Source organism: Siphateles boraxobius, unplaced genomic scaffold, assembly GCF_051911475.1.
Source record: "Siphateles boraxobius isolate OS27281-9 unplaced genomic scaffold, OSU_SipBor_1 130, whole genome shotgun sequence".
In the NCBI taxonomy this organism is placed as follows: domain Eukaryota; kingdom Metazoa; phylum Chordata; class Actinopteri; order Cypriniformes; family Leuciscidae; genus Siphateles; species Siphateles boraxobius.
In genome coordinates, this window is record NW_027508734.1 from 43,049,030 (window position 1) to 43,072,901 (window position 23,872).

The window sequence follows — 23,872 nt, forward strand, 5'->3', positions numbered from 1 at the left end:
TTCTTTTTATAGCGTTTCCGTAGGCGCTCAGCTCTGAGTAATGTTTCAAGCTTATCTTTAATGGCCCTTTGTAAGGGATTGAGTCCCTCCTTCTGACCTTGTTCTGCTCTTTTCCATTGCTTCCTCAGCTGCCTCCTTTCTCTAACTAACCCTTCAATTTGCTGCTGCCGTCTAGACATTCCAGGAGTAGTTTGTACCTTTTCCTTCCTTTTTTCACACCAAACCTCTCACTTCCATATGCGTAAATGATGTCCCCAAATTTACATGTTAATTGTTCTAATGCAAAGTATAGATCTGTGTTTACCGTGTCCCATGCAGTTTTCTCACAAGCTCTTGGCCATCTAACTCCAGGCCTATGCCCGTTGAGGTTCTTTTCTCTCTTTTGCTGGTTAATCTGACCGGGTTCACAAGTATCAATGTGTTCATCACTAACTGTGCAAACCCTCCTCTCCTCAATGACAGGGGTGCTGATATCCTGCGAACTGTGGTGTGCTTCCTGTCGCTGGATTTCATTCAACTGACTTGACTGACTTTGTAAGAAGTACTGATCAATGTGAGGCCCTTGTCCCTTCTCTCTCAAGCATTTCATTTTCCCTTGATGAATCTTCAAACCGCTGACCGTTGTCGCCTTGCTCAAGCCACAGACACAAGCTTGGAGTTCGATGACTTTGCTAACTGCAGAACCTGAACTAGTCTTTTGTGAAGTACTCTCCATACTCATATCCGTTTCTATTCCAAAGTCGTTAACCATGTTGTCCAACATTGAGTCATCTTCCGCCCCCGCTCTCGCAGACTCTAGGGATATTTTCCTCTTTAATTTCTCAGAAGCCTTGGGTGGGTGTTTCCAGCATCCTATAAACACAGAGCTGGATACTGCCGACAAGGGTAACTAACCCTTACCAGCCCCATTGGGGTCTCTTTCCTCCTGTCAGCTGTCTCTCCAGGCTGTTGCAAGGTCTTTCCCTTGTTGCCAGCAGCACTATTCACCGCAGTCACTGGACATATCCAGATCTCCATGATTTCCATCACACGAGAGTAGATGTTAAAAACTCCATGCTGATTTGTACTCGGCTTTCGCCAAAATAAGCACCAACTAAGACTTAGCTTTACAGTAACCTATGCTCCTCCATCCATTTACGCTTCTTTCCAAATGGTGATGTGAATCTCCTTCTGTCTGGTGTTAATAGCTGCAGTGTATTTGCACACACAACGGCTGCAACCACAGTGCGGTCCCCTCATGACAACCGTCTGGATTGAGCAGAGTAGGGGACATCTCTAGGGTCTTCATGGTTGTATGCGTCCGTTTAGCACTTGTTTACAAGTTGGAAATGTAGTGCATTGGAATGGAAAAACGATTTTCTGTGTGAACGGCCCCTTGGGCTGCTGTCACTTTAGAAACTAATGCATGGATCCTCATCATACTATTGACACACATCCAATTTCTTTTCCCAACTGCTTACGTTCACTTAAGACAAAACCGGCTGTGCTTACATGAATACTTGCCAAGCCAGGCATAACTGTGTGTAATGTGTATTTTACCATTCGAGTGCAATAAGCAGAGAAAGATAATTGAATTCAGGATTGCATGCTGTCTGACAGGCGGCTTTCTGTGAACGAGCTTCGGGTGTGTGTATCAGACAGCAATGAGTTGTTTTCCGCAGCTTATTGCTCTTAGTAACTGTTTTTAACGTCAAACAAGTCACACATAAATAACAGTCGCATGCCCAGTCTGTTCTCTTTTATATGCGTCGACCTAAAACTTTGACTTTTCGAAGTAGACTATTAAAATTATTCCGATGTACATATCGCGATAATGCGATATTTCGTTGTATTGTGAAGCCCTAGTCTTGGCATACAAAAATGTGTCATTCATGCAGCATTCTGTTAGTTGATATTTTAATTAAAAAATTAAAACAAACACAGTCCCAATCTCTTATGTTTTCTGTGCTGGAAAAATAAATCGAGACACACAAAGGTATAAGAGTTTAGTTGATCATTAGAGGATAGGAAATGAGATGCATCTGTCACTATATGAAATCAATGTTAAATATTAATTTAACTTAAAATGTGTACGTATTTGTTAATATTTTCTACATTTCTGCTCAATTCATCACACAGGCTGTGTTCAAAATTGACCCCTATTCCCTCGTTTACTATTCCCTACATTACTCCACTAATATAATCCACTTGAACGAGTGAATGAAAACAAGTGAGTGAATTCTGTGTGACACTGAGTGTGCAGGAAGGGCTGCTGCTTTTGCATTGTTTGTGCTTGCTGTTTAATAATCATTTGAAACTTAGCAAACAGGTCCAGTAGTAAGATGAAAGGATTTATGTTGAACTCTGTCATGGAAACTAGCATGTATAAACCTTAATTAAACAATTTAGTAATCAAGTTAAAAGGAATTTATATATGTCTGATATTACACTGTAGCCACATTGGACCAGATTGGAAAATTGATAAATGGATGATTCAGCTGAGATCACCATCTTCTGGCGAGACCTGGGAATTCATTTGGCATCACCATCACCGTGCATTATTGGTATTCTCTAGCCATTTAGAGTACACCGGTTGTACACTTGTTATTAGGGTGCATTGTGGGATTGAATTAGTGCACTTGATAATGTCCACGGTTTCAAACACCACTACAAATGGCTGTCCCCTCAAGTAGTAGAGTATAGGGGGCGATTCCGGACACAACCAGTCAAAGCTCTTTCTTGCAATACAGATTCAGTAACTTTAGCAAAGCAAAGTTGTGGCAAATTTGCATTCCATTTTATAGGCCAGAGCACCTCCAATCTCATCCCATTGATTGAAACACTTGACTCCAATTAGTCTTGGGAAAAGTCATTAGCCCCAAGGTCCACATACTTTTTACACCTAATCTGTGAATGATTCAACAATGTTGCCTTTTTCATTGTTGACAAGAGGAACAATTGTTTATGTGTCAATAGTTGTTTGTTTATTATTGTGATATCAGTAACACAAATTGAAGAATTGATGATGATAATATTCTTTACCCATAATTCAATATAGAATTGAAACAATACAATAAATAATACTTATTGCTCTCAAAAAATCTGACTCAGGTCAACAAGTGAAACAAGACAACGTTACAGTGGTTAGCTGGAAAATGTATTATAGGAATATGACTTATTAATTTGCACAATGATTCAGGCATTAGTTCAAGCATGGGGGAGCAAAGATTAATGTGAGTTTAATTACGACACTTCTTTGTTATTAAATCCTAATCAGTGAGCACGCTCATCTTTAACTCTTACGTTAAAGTGTGGACCGAAATTTATACCACTGGAAATCTCCTTGTAAAATAATTTCCTTTTCCTCTCAGCTGAAACAATACGTATTCAGATCTACCTGCAATTACCCATCGCATCCATCAAGAGAGGAGGGGAGCGAAGCAAAGAAAGAGTCACAGATGCAAAAGAGAGAATATATAGTTGATTGTAAGAAATGGGAATGAGAGGACTTGAAATGTTGATGGAAGAGGATGCAAATAGATGGGTTATAAGGCATCAGAAGAAAGACTAGACATAGAGGAAAATCGGTTGGCAACGGAATGAAGAATAGTTTGTCAATCATTTTCAATTAAGTTTGTAAATTGCAAGTCTGGAAGCAATCTCCTGTGTGCAGTTTCCCTAAATTTGGTAAGTTTAATATCTTCTTAACATTGTCTATCTTTTTATTTGGCTGTCTCTATATCTACATAGTCCATGACTCTACAACTGATCTGTTTTCTCACATGAAACATTAGCCTGTCAGATAGGTTCTCAGTCTCTTTTATGAGTTTTGCAAAGGTGTTACAAAGCTGTTGATATGCATCTCATCATGACTGAGTTCCTCTTTCCTCATAATTACTGACAGCTAATGTAGCATACACATACACTCAGAATGCACATAGGGCTGGGCGGTATAGCAATATATACCATAGCAAAAATTAAAAAGTGTCTATTGATAGAGATTTTCCTATATTTAAAAAGTGGTATGTAGAGGGATAAAGAAACATGCATTTTACACCTGAAGAGTGTACACAGAAAGCAGGTGAGTATTCACGTAAACACAGTTGGTCACATCTTAAAGTCCCCCTGTGGTGAAAATCCAGCTTTCAATGTTGTTTATATGTCTATGTGGTGATGGTAATGTGCTTTAAGAAAAACCATGTGCAAATTCATGTCAACACCATTGCTCAGTATTTTCTCTTCAAAACTGCAGTGAACCAAAGACAGTCTCAAAAACGCTTGTTTGAAATCACTCGTGTTTCTGACGTCACAAACTACCTTGTAACCAATCACGTCAGTGTGTGCTCGTCAACAAGTGGATCTCTGAGCTGGTGCCAGTGAGTGGAGGACGGGCTAATTTGAATATTCATAGAACCCCATATACTAAATGAGGCAGAGTTAAATTCAAGATATTTTAAGGCATGAAGAATATTTAGGTTAAATATGTCATTCAGAAATGAGTTTTAAAGGGATAGATCACCCAAAAATGAAAATGAGCCCATGAATTACACACTCTGAAGCCATCCTAGGTGTATATGACATTCTTCTTTCAGACGAATACAATCGTAAAATGTCCTGGCTCTTCCAAGCTTGAAAATGGGAGTGAATGGCTGTTTGACTTTGGAAGTCCATTAAAGCGCATCTACTCATGATTAAAGTACTCGACACAGATCTGCTGGGGTTAATAAAGGTCTTCAGAAGTGAAGCGGTGTGTTCGTGTAAGAAAAAATCCCTATTTGAACTTGAACCCTTGAACTTAACGCACAACGTAACGACGAACACAGTTGCCCAGCCCTGTTTGTTTGAACCACGAGAGGCGTCAAATGCCGTCATTACGTTGTGCGTCAAGGTCAAGTGTTACTCTTTTGGCGTAAATCGATGCATATGGTCGTCTGCCGGAAGCTAGTTATTTTAGTCGATAATGTTTTAAAGGACAAGTTCGGTAGCCCTGTTTTAAGATCGTTTCTGATGAAATAGAACGGTTAAGATTGAAATTTGGACACATACTGCTGTCCCGAGAATTTTCGGTTTCTGTATTAGCACTGTCACACACACACACACACACACACACCTCGACAATGGTTTCATAGGGGCACTGCAAGAATCATTCATAAAACGCATTAAACTTTAGTTTACAAAGACGTGAAACTCACCGAGTGGTCTGGGGTGTTCACTGATATGCTCACACAAAAATCGCTGCAAAAGATGCTTTCCAACAGGTTTTATCGTAGTTTTTTTCCAACTCCATTGACTTGTATTGGATGTTCTGTGAGGTACGGTATTACTCCGCCGCAGGAAACGGAGATGGGGTTGTTTGTATTCTTTCTGTAGTTATCCAGTCACGGTATCGTAGGCTACACTATCCAAACATTGGCAAAGGTGCATTATCGCCACCAACTGGGCTGGAGTGTCTATCATTCAAGCTCTCAACGGAAGAATGTCTGGTTGTAAAGCGTTTAGAAAAATAGGTCCACAGTTTTACAACGAATGGTAAAACACCTGTTGGAAAGCATCTTTTGCAGCGATATTTGTGTGAGCATATCAGTGAACACCCCAGACCAGTTTCATGTCTTTGTAAACTAAAGTTTAATGCGTTTTATGAATGATTCTTCCAGTGCCCCTATGAAACCATTGTCGAGGCGTGTGTGTGTGTGTGTGTGTGTGTGTGTGTGTGTGTGTGTGTGTGTGTGTGTGTGTGTGTGTGTGTGTGTGTGTGTGTGTGTGTGTGTGTGTGTGTGTGTGTGTGTGTTTGTGTTTGTGTGTGTGTGTGTGTGTGTGTGTGTGTGTGTGTGTGTGTGTGTGTGTGTGTGTGTGTGTGTGTGACATTGCTAATACAGAAACCGAAAATTCTCGGGACAGCAGTATTTGTCCAAATTTAACCGTTCTATTTTATCAGAAACTATCTTAGAACAGGGCTTTAAGTGTAAAATACCGAACTTGTCCTTTAAATATGGATATTTTCCTTACACAAACACATCGCTTCACTTCTGTAGACCAGACAAACAACCATTCACTATAATGATCAAGCTTGAAAGAGCCAGGACATTTTTGATATAACTCTGATTGTATTTGTCTGAAAGAAGAATGCCATATACAGCTAGGATGGCTTCAGGGTGAGTAAATCATGGGCTAATTTTCATTTTTGGGTAAACTATCCCTTTAAGGGATAAAACGATTGATTACAGGGGGACTTTGAGTATATATATATGGTGCTGGTCATATAATTAGAATATCATCAAAAAGTTGATTTATTTCATTAATTCCATTCAAAAAGTGAAACTTGAATCTTATATTCATTCATTACACACATGCTGATATATTTCAAATGTTTATTTCATTTAATTGTGATGATTAAAACTGACAACTAATGAAAATCCCAAATTCAGTATCTCCAAAAATTTGAATATTACTTAAGACCAATACAAAAAAAGGATTTTTAGAAATATTGGCCAATTGAAAAGTATGAACATAAAAATTATGAGCATGTACAGCACTCAATAGTTAGTTGGGGCTCTTTTTGCCTGAATTACTGCAGCAATGCTCAGTCTGTGGCACTGCTCAGGTGTTATGAGAGCCCAGGTTGCTCTGATAGTGGCCTTCATCTCTTCTGCATTGTTGGGTCTGGCGTATCGCATTTTCCTCTTCACAATACCCCATAGATTTTCTATAGGGTTAAGGTCAGGCGAGTTTGCTGGCCAATTAAAAACAGGGATAACATGGTCCTTAAACCAGGTACTGGTAGCTTTGGCACTGTGTGCAGGTGCCAAGTCCTGTTGGAAAATGAAATCTGCATCTCCATAAAGTTGGTCAGCAGCAGGAAGCATGAAGTGCTCTAAAACTTCCTGGTAGATGGCTGCGTTGACCTTGGACCTCAGAAAACACAGTGGACCAACACCAGCAGATGACATGGCACCCCAAACCATCACTGACTGTGGAAACTTTACACTGGACTTCAAGCAACATGGATTCTGTGCCTCTCCTCTCTTCCTCCAGACTCTGGGACCTTGATTTCAGAGAACATAACTTTGGACCACACAGCAGCAGTCCAGTCCTTTTTTTCTTTAGCCCAGGCGAGACGCTTCTGACGCTGTGTCTTGTTCAAGAGTGGCTTGACACAAGGAATGCGACAGCTGAAACCCATATCTTGCATAAGTCTGTGCGTGGTGGTTCTTGAAGCACTGACTCCAGCTGCAGTCCACTCTTTGTGAATGTCCCCCACATTTTTGAATGGGTTTTGTTTCACAATCCTCTCCAGGGTGCGGTTATCCCTATTGCTTGTACACTTTTTTCTACCACATCTTTTCCTTCCCTTCGCTTCTCTATTAATGTGCTTGGACACAGAGCTCTGTGAACAGCCAGCCTCTTTAGCAATGACCTTTGTGTCTTGCCCTCCTTGTGCAAGATGTCAATGGTCGTCTTTTGGACAGCTGTCAAGTCAGCAGTCTTACCCATGACTGTGTAGCCTACAGAACTAGACTGAGAGACCATTTAAAGGCCTTTGAAGGTGTTTTGAGTTAATTAGCTGATTAGAGTGTGGCACCAGGTTTCTTCAATATTGAACCTTTTCACAATATTCTAATTTTCTGATGTTGAGGTTTTCATTAGTTGTCAGTTATAATCATCAAAATTAAAAGGAATGAACACTTGAAATATATCAGTCTGTGTGTAATGAATGAATATGATATAAAAGTTTCACTTTTTTAATGGAATTACTGAAATAAATCAACTTTTTGATGATATTCTAATTATGTGACCAGCACCTGTATATATATATTGGATCTGTGCATTTAGGTCTTAAAGTTGCACTAGCCTAATATATACCTGTTGCTCTCTGCGTTGTAAATGTATTCAAACAACACAAGAATGAGAGACCCATTCACTGCTCTTGACTTAATAACTGTTGCAGTTTTAAATATACATTAAAGTATATTTAATTCATACAGTTAAGATTATTTGATTTCTGTAGTATGTTGGACCTAAATACTACTGTACCATAGTCCTACTTGAAAAATAAAGCATTTTTATTTCATTTGTATCTTTTTTTATTGCATTTCTCCTATTGTTTTGTGTTTGCATTTTTGCTCATTTTTCAATAAGAAAAAAATTAAAAATATATAACTATATCCTGATATATATTGTTATCGTGAAATAAGATTTTGAGCGCAATAGTAGTGAGTTCTGGGTGTATATTTATACATTTTATATTTATAACACTTTGTTGTTTCAAAGTTAAGACTTTAAAATTAGTTGACAAATGTAACTGTTCGGTAGCACTTTATATTACGACCCGCAAACAACTGTGTAAGTAAACCGAAATTACGGTGTACGTTTCTGTAATTATAGTGTACTTCCGTTTAGGTATAAGGGAACAATATGTTAAGTTTGAGGTAATAAAGGGGTAACAAGCAGATATACAACCTGCAAAGAACTTCGTAAGTAAACCGAAATTACGGTGTACGTTTCTGTAATTATAGTCTACCTCCGTGTAGGTATATGGGAACAATATGTTAAGTTTTGGGTAATAAAGGTTTATTGTTATTTATACACTTTGTGCAGTGTGATTTCTAGATTATTTCTGTTTTGTTTACAGTTGTACAGTATTAATGTCATTTCAACAATGTGATTGTTTAGTGTTAAACTTGTTTTAATAAATGTTTTCGGTTTAATTGTGCTACTGTTTTTTTTTACAAGTACTAATTTAGAAATGTGTTGATAATGCTAATGTTGAAGCTAGGTGTGTCTGTTTCAGCATACTGGTTTAATGTTGTATTCACCCTGTAACTACACAGAACAAGGGGCTAACAAGCGCTGCTTTAATTTACAGCCACAGGAGTTACACTTACCCTGTAAAGAACACAGTTGAAACGGGTAACAAACACTACTTACTATGTAACAATACGAAACAACACTATTTGCACAGTAATTAAATAGAAAGGTACTCTTATTAAGAAAAAAAAAACGTTTTAATTACACAGTATATTTGCCCTGACATGTAAGTGTCATTGCAATACAATGTGATAAGGTAAGTACTAAGTACTACATGGTACGTTCTAAATTAAAATCATAGCAGAAACAAATTTTTTTGGCTTAACGTTAAGTAATTTAGTAAGAAAAGCCAATAAATTCAATTTTTATCATACTGTGCTTACATACAGCCATATATATATGTTTAATTTACAACCCACAGATGTCAAAATTACCCAGTAACTACATTGCACAAGAACATATTTTGCCAGAAATGTGATAAAAACTTTTATATACAACACGTACACTTTTTGCCTGGAATATATTAACAGAAAAGGTACCTGTTAATTTTAAAATAATTACATTATAAATAATTTGCTTGTATATCTGGTTGTACCCCTTTATTACCCAAAACTTAACATATTGTTCCCTTATACCTACACGGAAGTACACTATAATTACAGAAACGTACACCGTAATTTCGGTTTACTTACGCAGTTGTTTGCGGGTCGTAATATAAAGTGCTACCAACTGTTCAATTTTGAATAACTCGCATATGGACTTTTTTTTTTTTTTTTTGACTGTTTTTTACATTTTTCTTTCTTAGATTATTATGCTTTCTGTGTTAGGAGTACATTCCTTTTCACTTTTGACAACTTAAAATAAATCGGTTCACCTTTCATTCTGGATTATGAAGATGTAATGTTTAAGAAATATACTGTGAGATAGAGGCATTTCCTCAGGTGTGAATAATAATGTGTGGGCTGGTCAGGTCTGAACATGCATAGCATGAAGTATTTCAGATATATTTTCAAACCACCTGGACAGTCCACCTGAAGGTCACTGAGGTTAAGTGCCTTTCTTGTAGACCACACAGTGGCGATACAGCAAAACTGCAGTCTCACTGATTCTGCAATTCACACGTATATGAGAACAAATAAGGCAATCCCCTTTAATTTATAGCTCTGGAATAGAGGACAGTAGCTGAATGTCATTCATATATTGTAAAGTTTGATTCACCTTGCCTTACTAGACTCACTCTTTCACTCTGGAGATTCACTCTAAATTTAGTGCAACAGCTGTTAGCTAGATATCATAAATACACAGGTCTTGACATGGGTTGTGGAAATGCAAGGAGAAAATTTGCAGCTGGAAAGAACAGATCCCTCGAGGGGAAACAGACGTGTTTAGAAAAGTGTTATAGATAAAAAAGAGAGATAGATGATGATTTGGAACAATAATCCAGCCAAACTCTCTCTCTCAGCCTCTCACTGTTGACATCACCTTCAATCATGTGTAAAATATTACAGAGTAAAAACCCACTATTTTTCAAACTTCCCCAAAGGGAAAATTGGGATGGGAAAAGAGACGAAAAGAGAAAGGATCAGACACACAAACGTCAGGCTTTCCTCTGTGGTTACATACATTCTCTTTCTAGTTCGGTCTGAAAATGAAGTATCCTTTTTCTCTCTTATTCTGTCAGACATTCCACTTGGTCTGTTTCCCCTTGACACGGTTATAGAATTACAAATTTACTTAGACCTACTGAAAACAGAAACATATATGAGCGTTTGAGTATTATTGAGCCAGCGAAGTAAGTGAATGAGTGTGTAGGTGGGACTCCATTTCCTTCGGGTACTGGGAACTCAGGTCCTCAGTTTGTGCATCTTTGAAACACCTACACAAACACATTTAATTTAGTCTCACTACGAACTCTCCAACTAACTACACAGTGGCAAGGTGCCTTACCACCTGCTGTTACATCTGAGTTGTAATGTCCCCGTAGAGACAAAAAGTGTGTGCGATTCCAACTTCTCATATGTTGAAGTCTTAATTGCACAGAGTAATTTAGCAAACGGGCACCTTTTGTGTTCCTGTGCTGACTTTTGTTAGACTGGATCAGGAAATTTAACAATGTGTGAAATCTAGCAATAAAAGAGAAACCAGTAATGTGGGTTTCATTAGAGAAGACACATTTTTTTTAAACATCTAAAAAGATTCACGGGCCTGTATGCTATATATGTGAACACTGCATTTTCAATTTCATTTACAGTGCTTGTAAGACTTTCTAATTTATTTATTTTTAAATCTCATTCGTTGCATTTATTTTTTTACATGTAAGATTGTTATTGCGTTAAGATGAAGATCATTACAGTTTTAAATAACTGATGTATATATTCTAATACATTTTAAAATGTAATTCATTCCTGTGATGAAAATGCTTAATTTTCAGAACCCATAACTCCAGCCTTCAGTGTCACATGATCATTCAGATCCTTAATTTGGTAATCAAGAAATATATTTCCAAATATTATCAATACTGAAAAAAGTCCTGCTGCTAAATATTTAAATAAGAAAATTCAAAACAATAGCATTTATTTGAAATATAAACATTTTGAAGTGATGCACAAGTCTTTATTGTCAAGAAATGTTTCATTAGCATCAAATCAGCATATTAGAATGATTTCTGAAGGGTGTTTAAAATATACTAAATATAGGGGGGGAGTATGTGTGTGTGTGTGTGTGTGTGTGTGTGTGTGTGTGTGTGTGTGTGTGTGTGTGTGTGCGTGCGTGCGTGCGTGCGTGCGTGCGTGCGTGCGTGCGTGCGTGCGTGCGTGCGTGCGTGTGTGTGTGTGTGTGCGTTATAAGGACCCAAATGTCCCTACAAAGATTGTAATACCAGTCATTTTTGTCTTTGTGGGGACTTTTTTTTCATCCCAATGAGGAAAACAGCTTATAAATCATATGAAATCCATATGAAAAATGTAAAAATGCAGAAAGTTTTCTTGTGATGGGTAGTAGTAGTAGTAGTGGTAGTAGTAGTTCTTTGTTATTCAGCCTTGGCTGAAAATTGATCTTTGGTCTCGCCATACAATCACTAAACTATTAACAATACACAACACACAATATACATACTGTCATGAAACTGCACATGGAACAAGGACAGAGGTGATCCAAACGCAGGCTTTATTATGAGGAGAATCCAGAGACAGGTACAGGGAAACAGGCAGAAGTCAAAACCAGGTAAGCAGTCCAGATCAGCAATCATACAATGCAGGGATAAGGCAAACGGGAAGACCAGATACAGGCAGGAAGTCCAGGAACCGTGAAACTAGAAAACACTAAGGAACTAAGAAAACGCTTAGGATGCAGTAAGACACTTACACTACTGAGCAAAGGTACAAACGGCCACTCAGGCTTAAGACAGGTGCGCTAAACAAGATAATCAAACACAGGTCCATAAAATAAACCATAATCAGTCCAGGGTAAAACATAATGGAAACAATAAACTAGGAAGAAGTGACCCACAGAGGCTCAAGCGGGCACTCCAGCCGCAGATCGTCACACATACATAAGAATTAAAATATTTAATATTTCCTTCCTCTTATTCAAAAGACTTATTGCATTTGGTATAAAAGATTGTTTATATATTGCTTTAATCGCTTTTGGTGTTCTATAGCGGCGGCGTGATGGCAATAATTCAAAAACATGATTCAAGGGGTGTGTTGTATCTCTTGCTATAGTCAAAGCTTTCCTCTGAACAGAGATTTGGTATAACTGTGCAACTGATTTTTGTTTAGCTCCTACAATTTTTCCTGCAACTCTTGTAGTTCTGTCTAATTTTACTTTATTCAAAGATGTAACTCGTCCAAACCACACAGTTATATTATATCCTAAAACACTCTCAATTAAACTTATATAAACTCTTTGCAGAACATCCTGACTTACAGAAAATTATCTCAACTTCCTTAGCAGGTATAACCTTTGATTTGCTTTCTTACAAATAATATTAATATTATCAGAGAAATTCAATTTACAGTCTTTACGGTTTCAAATAATAGCATTGCTGTTTGTGCTGTGTGTGCTGAAGCTGAAGAGCTGAAGGAACACAGGGAAACTAAAATGCGTTGTTTGCGGGTTAATTAATTCAACGAAACATCCAATATGAGATTAATCAGATGTTTATCCAACATAAAAATAATATTACAACTTATATGTCCACAAAAAGACGTACTGTAAGTGCACAAGTGAACTTGAACTAAGCTATGTGCTTTTCAGAATGAGTAACTGCTGTTGTGGATGCGCTTTACAACACCGGCCAAGAACATGCTGAACACTAAGTACTTTCCATCTTGTTGCTAGGACCTGATTTACTCCAATCTCTCAATAACTATGATTGAACCAAACATACACACAGAGACAGATTAAGAGGTGTATACGCATATATGCACACTTACACGCATCTCGACAGAGCATTCATTCCAAAAATCACGCAGTCCAAACACATGCACACTCATGTCTTGACAGCCTCTGCTCTCAGGCTGTTTGCCCAAGCTGTCTTGATTATAGTTGTTTGTGACACTCAGAGGTCCACTCTCTCCATTTTGAGTGTGGCTCACTCTCCCTCTCTGTCCGGCCGCACAGGCTAATGGGAACTCACTAAAATACTCATTAATCTCAATCTCACAGTTAGCTGCCTTCAATTCACCTCTGAATGATAGTATTTTCTTCCTTCTGAGAAAATAGCTTTTAAAATTGCTATTGTATGGCAACAAATCATATTTTGACATGCCCAAATACAACGGGTTAGAATCAATCAACCACCGTCGTGAACTCTGACATTCAATAAACGTCAGTGATATTTATTTGCACTGCTAAACGTCTGATGAAACCAAGGCTCATAGATTACTAAATAGGATAACAATTACTGGAGAGCTGGTCGTCCCAAGGGGTGTGGACCATCAATGATGAAGAGAAGAGCGCAAGGGGAGGAGGGACGGAGGGACCATCAAATTAGCCTGGTCGTTAACTTGAGTGCTATGACTCGTGAGGGGGAGAATTGCTTTAGACTGTTTGCTTCTAATGAAGCATGTGCATGTGTGAGATGGAACCCAGCAGTGTGAAATCACAAAACAGTGATGCAGTGAAAAAAGTATAAAAATGAAAATATAAATTGTACCCGGTTCACACGTATATTCCTTTTTTTATCTGAGGAAATGTCATTCAAGTAATGTTTACTTTGTAAGTTTGAGGTCAATGTGAGTTTGAGATGGAACTGTGAGAAACAGATCATAACTGAGATTTTATACGAGATGGAAAGGAAAGAGCGGAAAGCAGTGATTCCATAATACACTGTCAAACATGCGAGCTGAGCCTGTGCCTGGACGAATACCTTAAATGGCACACATTTTTCACGTTACCCTTTTAAAGGTAGAGCTGCATTGGATCAAAGTAAAGGAAATGTCACCTTGTTACGTGTAATTGTTTTTTTTTTTGTTTTTTTTTTTTTTTTTTTTTTCAAAAAACACTTGAATAGAGAACTGTATCTAATTTATAATTATCTAAAAAGAAGATTTAAAAAATAAATAAATAAATTCGGTAACACAATAAGGTTCATTAGTTAACATTAGGTAATGAATCAAATAACATGAACTAACCAGGGGCAATACATTTGTTAATGTATTTATTAATCTTTGTTAATGTTAGTTAATAAAATGAAAGTAAAGCTGTTCATTGTTTGTTCATGTTAGTTCACTACATGCATTGCAGTGCATTAACTAATGTTAACAAGATTTTAATAAAGTATTAATAAATGTTGAAATTAACATTAACATATATTAATAAATCCTGTATAAGTGCAGTTCATTATAAGTTCATGCTAACTAATGTAGTTAACTAATGTTAACTAATGCACCTTATATCAATATCAATAACACTTTTAGGTTTAGGTTTAGGGTAGGGCTGTCGCAGTGAAGGAATTTCCCTTGCGGTAATTTTGAGTGACTCAATAGTTTTGAGTGACTCTGCGGTTTTACCAAGATTTGTTTATTTATTTATTTATTTATTTATATTTATTTGTTTCTATATAAATATGTGTTATGATGTGGTCAGCATACACAAAAACAATGTAACCAATGTAACCGAAACTAAACAGCGTCTCTGCGCATTGAAAGACTGTCACTGCGCATTTGTTACGCCAACGGACTGTCTTTGAGCAATTCATTAAACCGTTCATTCAACGAAAACGTTCAAAAAAGCTGATTCCTTAAATGATGTAATGAAACAAGGTGTTAATTATTTTTTAACTTTGAGCTCCACTTTTTAAGGCTCAGCTGGCCAGCAATGCTTCACTTTTGGGCAAAGATGAAGCAATGCTTCACTTAACCCTTTGATGCACAACATGGGTCTAAATAGACCCGACCGAGTTTTAATTTTCTATATCTTTGCAAGAAATTAATTTCATCATTCAGTATTCCAGGTATTCCTCAATTAACTTGTTTTTGATCATCACAAATCCTTCTTTTTAATTTTACTTTCTTACTTTTTGAATAAAAATAGTTTTTGTATCGCAACCCTTCTAATGCGCAACATGGGTCTAAAAAGACCCGTATTTTTGATTTCCACAAATCATTGTGTTTATGTTTCCTTTCTTACTTTATAAACAAACACAGTTTTTGTATTTCTACATCAATTTTACATACATGGGTCTAAAATGACCCGTATTCATTTCCTATGTTATTTCAGTCATGGCTGAGTGTTTCTTTGCTGAATCTTCAAAATATATGTATTTTATCATTTGTTATTCCAGATATTCATTAAATATTTAAATTTATGTTTCCTTTCTTACTTTATATACAAACACAGTTTTTGTATTTCTACATCAATTTTACATACATGGGTCAAAAATGACCCATATAGAAACCTTTGATATTTGCACATATTTGCAAGTAGGAACATATTTACTGCATAAATACTATTACTATACTATTACATAATACTATTCACCTGCCACACATTTCACAACTCAACACAGCTGCTTTTGTATATTTGATGCAAGTCTTATTTTATTTTAACCACAGAAAATATCTGATATTTTGTAAAAGATAACTGGACATAATATTTGAATATTAGGCTATGGTTACCTTGACCATGAAATCCTAGTGAGAAATTACTTGTGAGAAAGACAAACATATCCAATACTATTAGCTAGCTAGCTGTTGACATATTCTATTCTAGCTAGCTAATGTTAGCTACACTAAAAAAAGATGGGTTTTTAAAGGGGAACTCAGCAACTCTAGCTATTTCTTCGCTGATTTTCCCTTTTGTTGTCGCATGTTTTCTCAACGAGCTCCCCCTACAGCTGTGGGACGTATAATCACAACAATGTTGTAAAAAAACTCACTTGCAGCACCCTCCTCCCCCTTTCTACCGCTGCTAATGTGCATTTGTTATTATGGGAGCCGGCCAACTTTATCGTGTGGAGCTATATCTACCGAGGTGGGTAATACATCATACACATTGAGGGCGGCGTGTGTGTTTATGTCGAATTGCCATAAAGCAGTTTGTGTTTCTCGCTCGTTCTCGCTTCTCACAAGACTTCCTGTTTCCAACTTACTGGGACGTTAGTCCCCATGTTGCAAGGTTGGTTTTCCAGCTAGGAACGTTGGGGGGAGCAGGGAAAGTCACCATTCTCACCAGAACAGGTTATTAAACCATCCAAATGATTTCTAAACGGTTTTATTAAGTTGAAATAGTTGCCGAATGCCCCCTACAGATAATAGATAAATAATACTAGATAAATATATATAAAGATAAATAATGCTAGCTTATTTACATGTAATAGGCCTAAAAGTTCTATTAAGAACCGTATAGTCTTGAATAAGCAATTATGCTGAAATGGTTCGATGTGTTAAGAGTTTAGGGTCCTTTGTTTCCCGCCTTTCTATTTTTAAAATCTGTAACTGTCAAAGCCACCTGAAATAACATAGGAAATGAATACGGTCATTTTAGACCCGTGTATGTAAAATTGATGTAGAAATACAAAAAATGTGTTGGTTTAAAAAAGTAAGAAAGGAAACATAAACATAATGATTTGTGGAAATCAAAAACAAAGATATTTAATGAATACCTGGAATAACAAATGATAAAATACATATATTTTAAAGATTCAGCAAAGAAACACTCAGCCATGATTGAAATAACATAGGAAATGAATACGGGTCATTTTAGACCCGTGTATGTAAAATTGATGTAGAAATACAAAAACTGTGTTTGTTTATAAAGTAAGAAAGGAAACAAAAACATAATGATTTGTGGAAATCAAAAACAAGATATTTAATCAATACCTGGAATGACAAATGATAAAATACATATATTTTAAAGATTCAGCAAAGAAACATTCAGCCATGACTGAAATAATATAGGAAATGAATACGGGTATTTTTAGACCCATGTTGCGCATTAGAAGGGGTATCCATAGCTTGCGCATCAGAGGGTTAATAGAGACCAATGGCATTGATTCAATGTGTGACTCGCTGCTTTCCCCCCCACGGCTTCCTCGCGCTGTGTAATGCTGACCAGCGCTAAATACCCTTACACGCTAAAAGGATGATAGCCTACGACAAAATTTTCGCTTTCCTTGGAAACGGCAACCTTTTCACGAATATACATGACTTGACTTCAAAGACGTAATCGCACACGCTCAGTCAATGACATTCACTGTCTGTTTAGGCTTAAAGGGTAAGTTCGGCGTTTTACAAGGAAAGCCCTGTTTTAAGATCGTTTCTGTTTAAATCTAATGATTAAGATTAAATTTTTGGACACGTGCTGCTGTCCCAAGAATTTAAGGTTTTTTTGTTAGCACAAAAAACTAAAATTCTCGGAACAGCAACATGTGTCCAAATTTTAATCTTAACCGTTCGATTTCATCAGAAACGATCTTAAAACAGGGCTTTACTTGTAAAACGCCGAACTTACCCTTTAAGTCCAAATCCACGAATCCTCTGTACAAATCACCATGATAAACAGTCTTGTTATCATTATTAACTTATTTAACATTCAATACACATGGTACGAACTACGAAGGGTAGCCTTATGAAAAAAGAAAACGTGGTTCGCGGTTGCTGCGGTTACTTGCATTCCTCTGTATTTGGCCTGTCAGTAGCGCGGTACTGCAATAATGCGGTTATCGCGACAGCCCTAGTTTAGGGTCCAATTCACAATATTAAATAGTTGCTTATTAACATGCATATTACTCTGAAATTGGTGGTTTATCAGTACTTATAAAGCACATAGTAATGCCTTATTCTGCATGACCATATACATCTCTTAATCCTACCCAATACCTAAACCTAACAGCTACCCTACTAACTAGTATTAACTATTAAAAAGCAGTAATTAGAAGTTTACTGAGGTAAAGGTTGTAGTTAATAGTTAATTCATAGTGAGAATTGGACCCTAAACTAAAGTGTGACCATAATATCTTATAAACAATTCCTATTAAAATTTAAACATGCTATTAGGCAATGACTTTGCAGGCAGTTTGAGCACGAAGATACTTCACGAAACTGATTTCGGACAGACTCCTGGGGCAGTGTAACGGTTTATTGATCTACCACAAAATAGAGAGCTTTGGTGAAAAAGCAAATAATTACAATACAAATTTCTCACTATAAATGACACATAAACTGACCACCAACCTCAAATTTCTGACACCATCTTTATTTTTTAGTTCAACTGTCATGAAAAGGAACGCACATGACTGTGTGATATCAAAGGCAGCGAAGGATTCATGCTGCCTTCAAATATCGATCAGATGAAGGTGTCTGAGAAGACAGGATGTGGTGCGATCATTGGATTCGGACATGCCTTATTGCCTTCCTACCTCTGTATCCTGCCTACGGAGGACGGATTTTATCCATCCTCAATCTGAGCAACCAAGCTCCACTCTTCACTCTTAAACCGTCAACATGACAGAACATTAAACACTAACAAGTCTCTTATTTTTTTCTTGCTAAAAACACACTTTTGACATTCAGTCACATGCTTTCAAGTTGAAAGGAAAGTTTGGGTTTGAATGGGAAGTTTGAGTCATTTTGTAAATAAATGTAAATCAATCAAACTCATTTCTATTATGATAATAATAATAATAATAATAATAATACATTTTATTTATAAAGCGCTTTTTTCAAACCCAAAGCACATACAATAAAATAAACAAATACAGCAAGAGCAATAAAAACAATTAATAAAAAGTAGCCTTGAACAAATGTGTCTTAATCAACCCTTTGAATTGTCCCAACGTTGGCGCACTTTTGATTGTAGAAGGAAGTAGATTCCATAGCTTGGGGGCTTTGCAGGAAAAAGCTCTTTCCCCCATGGTCTTGAGCTTACACAAAGGCTGATGTAATAAGAGGGAATTTGCAGAACGCAGAGAACATGATGGAGTATAATGGCTAATAAGATCACGTAGGTACTCTGGAGCAATCCCATGTAGTGCCTTGTATGTTAGAATGAGAATTTTAAAATCAATTCTCACCTTTACGGGAAGCAAGTGCAACTGTGAAAGGACCGGTGTAATGTGCTCACGAGGAGAGGTACGAGTGAGCACACGAGCAGCAGAGTTCTGTATATACTGTAGCCTGTTTAATGATTTTGATGGAAGGCCAGAGAACAGGACATTACAATAGTCTAGCCTAGTTGTGATGAAGGCATGTATGAGTCTTTCTGTGTCCACAAAGGAGAGAAATGGTCTAAGTCGAGCAATATTTCTCAGATGGTAAAAAGCAGTTTTAGAGACCTGTTTTATATGTGCTTCAAAACTCAACTGTGAGTCAAAAATTACACCAAGATTCCGCACCTGTGGAGTGGGGGTTACCCTGCTAGAGTCAACAATCAGACTAACCTGCTCAGCCTTACGAATAGCCACCACTGTACCAATCAGCATCAGTTCTGTTTTAGAGCCGTTTAGCTTCAGGAAGTTGTTCTGCATCCATGTACTGATCTCTGCTAGACAGCTATGCAAAGTTATTAATGAGCAATGTGCGTCCGGATTTGTGGTGATGTAAATCTGTGTATTGTCCGCATAACAGTGATACCCAAGGTCATATTTACTGATGATCCGCCCAAGTGGAAGCATGTAAATATTAAATAAAATTGGACCTAGCACTGAACCTTGAGGAACTCCCTGTCACACAGGCATGGTATCCGATTTATAAATGCCCATGCTTACGAACTGTGCCCGATGCGCTAAATAAGATCTGAGTACCACTCCAGAAATATCCAGCCAATTTTCCATCCTATCCAGCAAGAGAGAATGACATAGAGTGTCGAAAGCAGCACTGAGGTCTAGTAGAGACCAAAATACTGCATACACCAGAATCTGCTGCGATAAGAAGGTCGTTTACAACCCTCACTAAGGCGGTCTCAGTTCAATGCCCTTTTCTGAACCCGGATTGAAAAGGTTAAAAAAGATTATTTTGTGCTAGGTGATGATTTAGCTGAATACCCACAGCGCGCTCCAGAACGTTGGCCGGGAATGGAAGGTTTAAAATAGGCCTAAAATTAGACAGATCAGAGACATCACAACCAGGCCTCTTAGCGACTGGTGTAATTGCAGCTATTTTTAATTCTGGAGGAATGATTCCAGAACTCAATGATAAATTTAGAATAGAAAGCATATGAGGTCAAATTGATGCAAGGCAGTTCTTAATAACCGAGCAAGGAACCGGATCTAAAATACTGGTGGTTGAATTCATGGACTTAACTGTACTTGTAATGAAATCAACTCCAACCATGTCAAAGTTCGAAAAAGTAGTGATCGGGGGATGTAAAGGCAGTGTAACAGCTAACTCAACTGTGGTGATGGCGGTAAGGGAACTGTATATATCTTCAATCTTACCAGTGAAATAATGTAGAAAAGAATTACACTGGTCAGCAGAGGAGTAAACAATGGACTTAGTTGGTTTAAGAAGATTGTCAACAGTTTTAAATAGAGCTTTAGAAGTAGTTGCAGCATTTCCAATGATGTTAGAATAGTAGTTTTTTACGTGCAATGTTAAGAGCAGAGTGGTATTCAGACTGTTGTTGAATATAGCGAGGCCTATGTACCGTCAGGTCAGATTTCTTGTACTGCCGTTCTAATTGCCTTCCAGCAGCCTTCATTAAGCGCAACTCTGGGGTATACCATGGACATGGATAAGACAAAAAAGGTAGATTTATCAGATCAAGTATAAAAGTTATTTTGTTCTTTAGTAATGACGGCCCATTCACACTTTTTTTTTCAACACGATTATCCTATTATCCCATCCAATCGCGCCAGTCTCCACCACTGGACAAAGTAATTTCACAATAAATTTACCATTTTTATTCATTTTATGATGGAATCACATTTTGTGGCTGTTAAATTGAGTACAACACATGGGAAATAGTTTTGTTTCATATAGATAAAGGACAGGTCTTGCAAAGAAACTCTTCCTCCAGTATGGTGTTATATCAACCAGGTTAAATTCAGCAAGCCCAGCATGATGACCATCAAATCCATCAGAGCTATCGGCTCTAGTGGACACTCAAATCACTAATGTAGAGTACTAATGGCCTTGCCTGTCGGTTGACTGTGCCTTGAGTTGGGGGAAATAGTGGTCAGCAGCACTGACCTTTCACCACATACATTTTTCACACTTTTAGGATGACTGCTTCATACTCTTTTAAAGCTCTGACTGCTTGTATCCTAAATTTGTTCAAGGCTGCTCAAATTAATTGCTCAAATCAAGCTGTGAGATGTTAAAATCACATCATTCATGTTTGATACATCATCATTCTACATAGACTAAATGATTTCCTTTGGAAGTAAGCAAATACACATTGAAATATTGGTTGTTTTTTTCAGTAACTGTCTATGTGTGCTTGGTTTAGGAAACAGAGGTCTGCAGTGTGTTTGTTTATTTGTTGTGCAACTTTTGAAAATGGTGTGTGTATGAGCAGGGTGGACATGCTTATGGTGAGTAAGTGAGAGTAGAATTGGAAATGGCACTCTTGGAAAATGGTACTCTAAGTGCCAGTGGAGCATCATGGGAAATGGGCTGTTGTTGTGGCGTGTAATTTTGTAATAAATTTTTTGATGTGCTGTTTTTTAACAGTTTTCTATTCTGTTGATTTCTTTAAAATAATTTATATAACACGCTTTGTGTCTCTCTCCCTCTGAACGCTGGTGTAATTAAGGATTACCATAGAATTAATTAAAGACGTTTTACAGGGGCTCCAAATGGCTGCTATAGAACATTGCATATTGGATTATGATTCCTGCTGAGAAAAAAAGCAGAGAAACTTTAATGTGAATGAGGAAATGTAGATAATAATGTAATATGCTGTACTTACCAGAAGTCATTTAAATGATCATTTAAGTATAGCAATGATGTTTCTTCTTTTTTGATTACATAATAATGGCAATATATACCCGTCACAGTCAGTCATGACACTACAGCAGCTGTAATGTCTGATCACTGGATTAAACTGATCCAGGTTTCTTTTTCAATATCTTTTAACTTACTGATTACTAAATAAGGTTAATACACAACACACCAATACAGTTTACAGATAGTTGAGGAATTTATTTTGATTTATTTTCCAAGTATAAACAGCTTTTTAAACCAGCTTAAACTGGTTGAAAGCTGAAAAGTGCCACCAAACCCCTCTAAAACCACCAAATAGACCAGCCTGACCAGGTTTAAGATGTTTTTCTTTTCTTTTTTTAATAATAAGATGTGTTTTCATTGCTTGTGTTGTCCCTTATCAAATCAAAGTCATCACAAAATACAACTTAATGCCAATTTTAACGCTTTCCTACGTTATACAGTAGGGGGCGATACTACGCATATTCTGAAATAATTCTGAATCTCTACAACAAAACAGGCAAAGAAACAAGAAACAAGCGCTGTAACGTGAAGCACATGTAACGTAATCATCAAATATGAAACAGCATATAAATCAAAACCGCCAAATGTTACTGGATGAAATGTCTGTGCAAGCTTTGGGTGTGTTGATAGACACAATATATTCAATCTATGTTTTGATCATCATTCTGAATCCGATATGGACGTAGTCTTTGACAAAAGCGGAATTTTCTCAGCTTTTTTTTTTTCAATGTAGCTTTTTTATGAAACTTACCCACATTAAAGTGTTCATAAAAAAAATAATGCATGAATCTAGAGTAATTTTGTTTCTTTGTTTTTAAGCAGAGGGTCTGTTCTTTCTTTTAATATAATGTATGTTCAGATATTCATACGAAAAAATATTATAGGGGCCATGAAAGTTTTGTGAAAGTGATCAAAAATGCTGGAAAGAGTTAAAATCTTAAAAAAGCCTACTTTGCTGTGTGTGTGTGTGTGTGTGTGTGTGTGTGTGTGTGTGTGTGTGTGTGTGTGTGTGTGTGTGTGTGTGTGTGTGTGTGTGTGTGTTCAATGACACTGAGTGAGGGTATGATCTCCATTATCTCGGTTCCAGTGCTCTCTCTCTCTCTCTCTCTCTCTCTCTCTCTCTCTCTCTCTCTCTCTCTCTCTCTCTCTCTCTCTCTCTCTCTCTCTCTCTCTCTCTCACTGTGACATTTTCATTAAGGTCTTCATGATCGCACTTATACAATCTCTCTGTCTTTCTTTAAGGTCACTGTGTTGGTCCTAAATCAATGAAAAGATGTCAGGGTCAAAGTGAACATTGTATAATTGGCCTCAATTGCTTTTTGAGTCAAACAGATGAAATAAATTGAAGTACATAAACAAGCACACAGCAAATACCAGTCTAGAACATATGTTTATTTGCATGAACCTACAATTTTTTTAGAGTACGCCGATGATGGTGGTAATGATGTGCTCTCCCACACCTCCTTGTCTCCTCTACTGAGTGTGTATCCTGAGATGTGCCAAGCCATCTGCTGTGTCTGAATCTGTGTTTTTATGTGTGTGTAGATGCAACCACTTTCTTTTGATCATGTCTAGTCCCTGTTCCCCATGTGCTGTTACTGACTTTGATATATTTTAAGGAATCACTCCATATTTTGTCAGATCCAATAATTCTGCTCAGTTATAACCCCACAAAAAGGAAAAGCATTTCATGACGC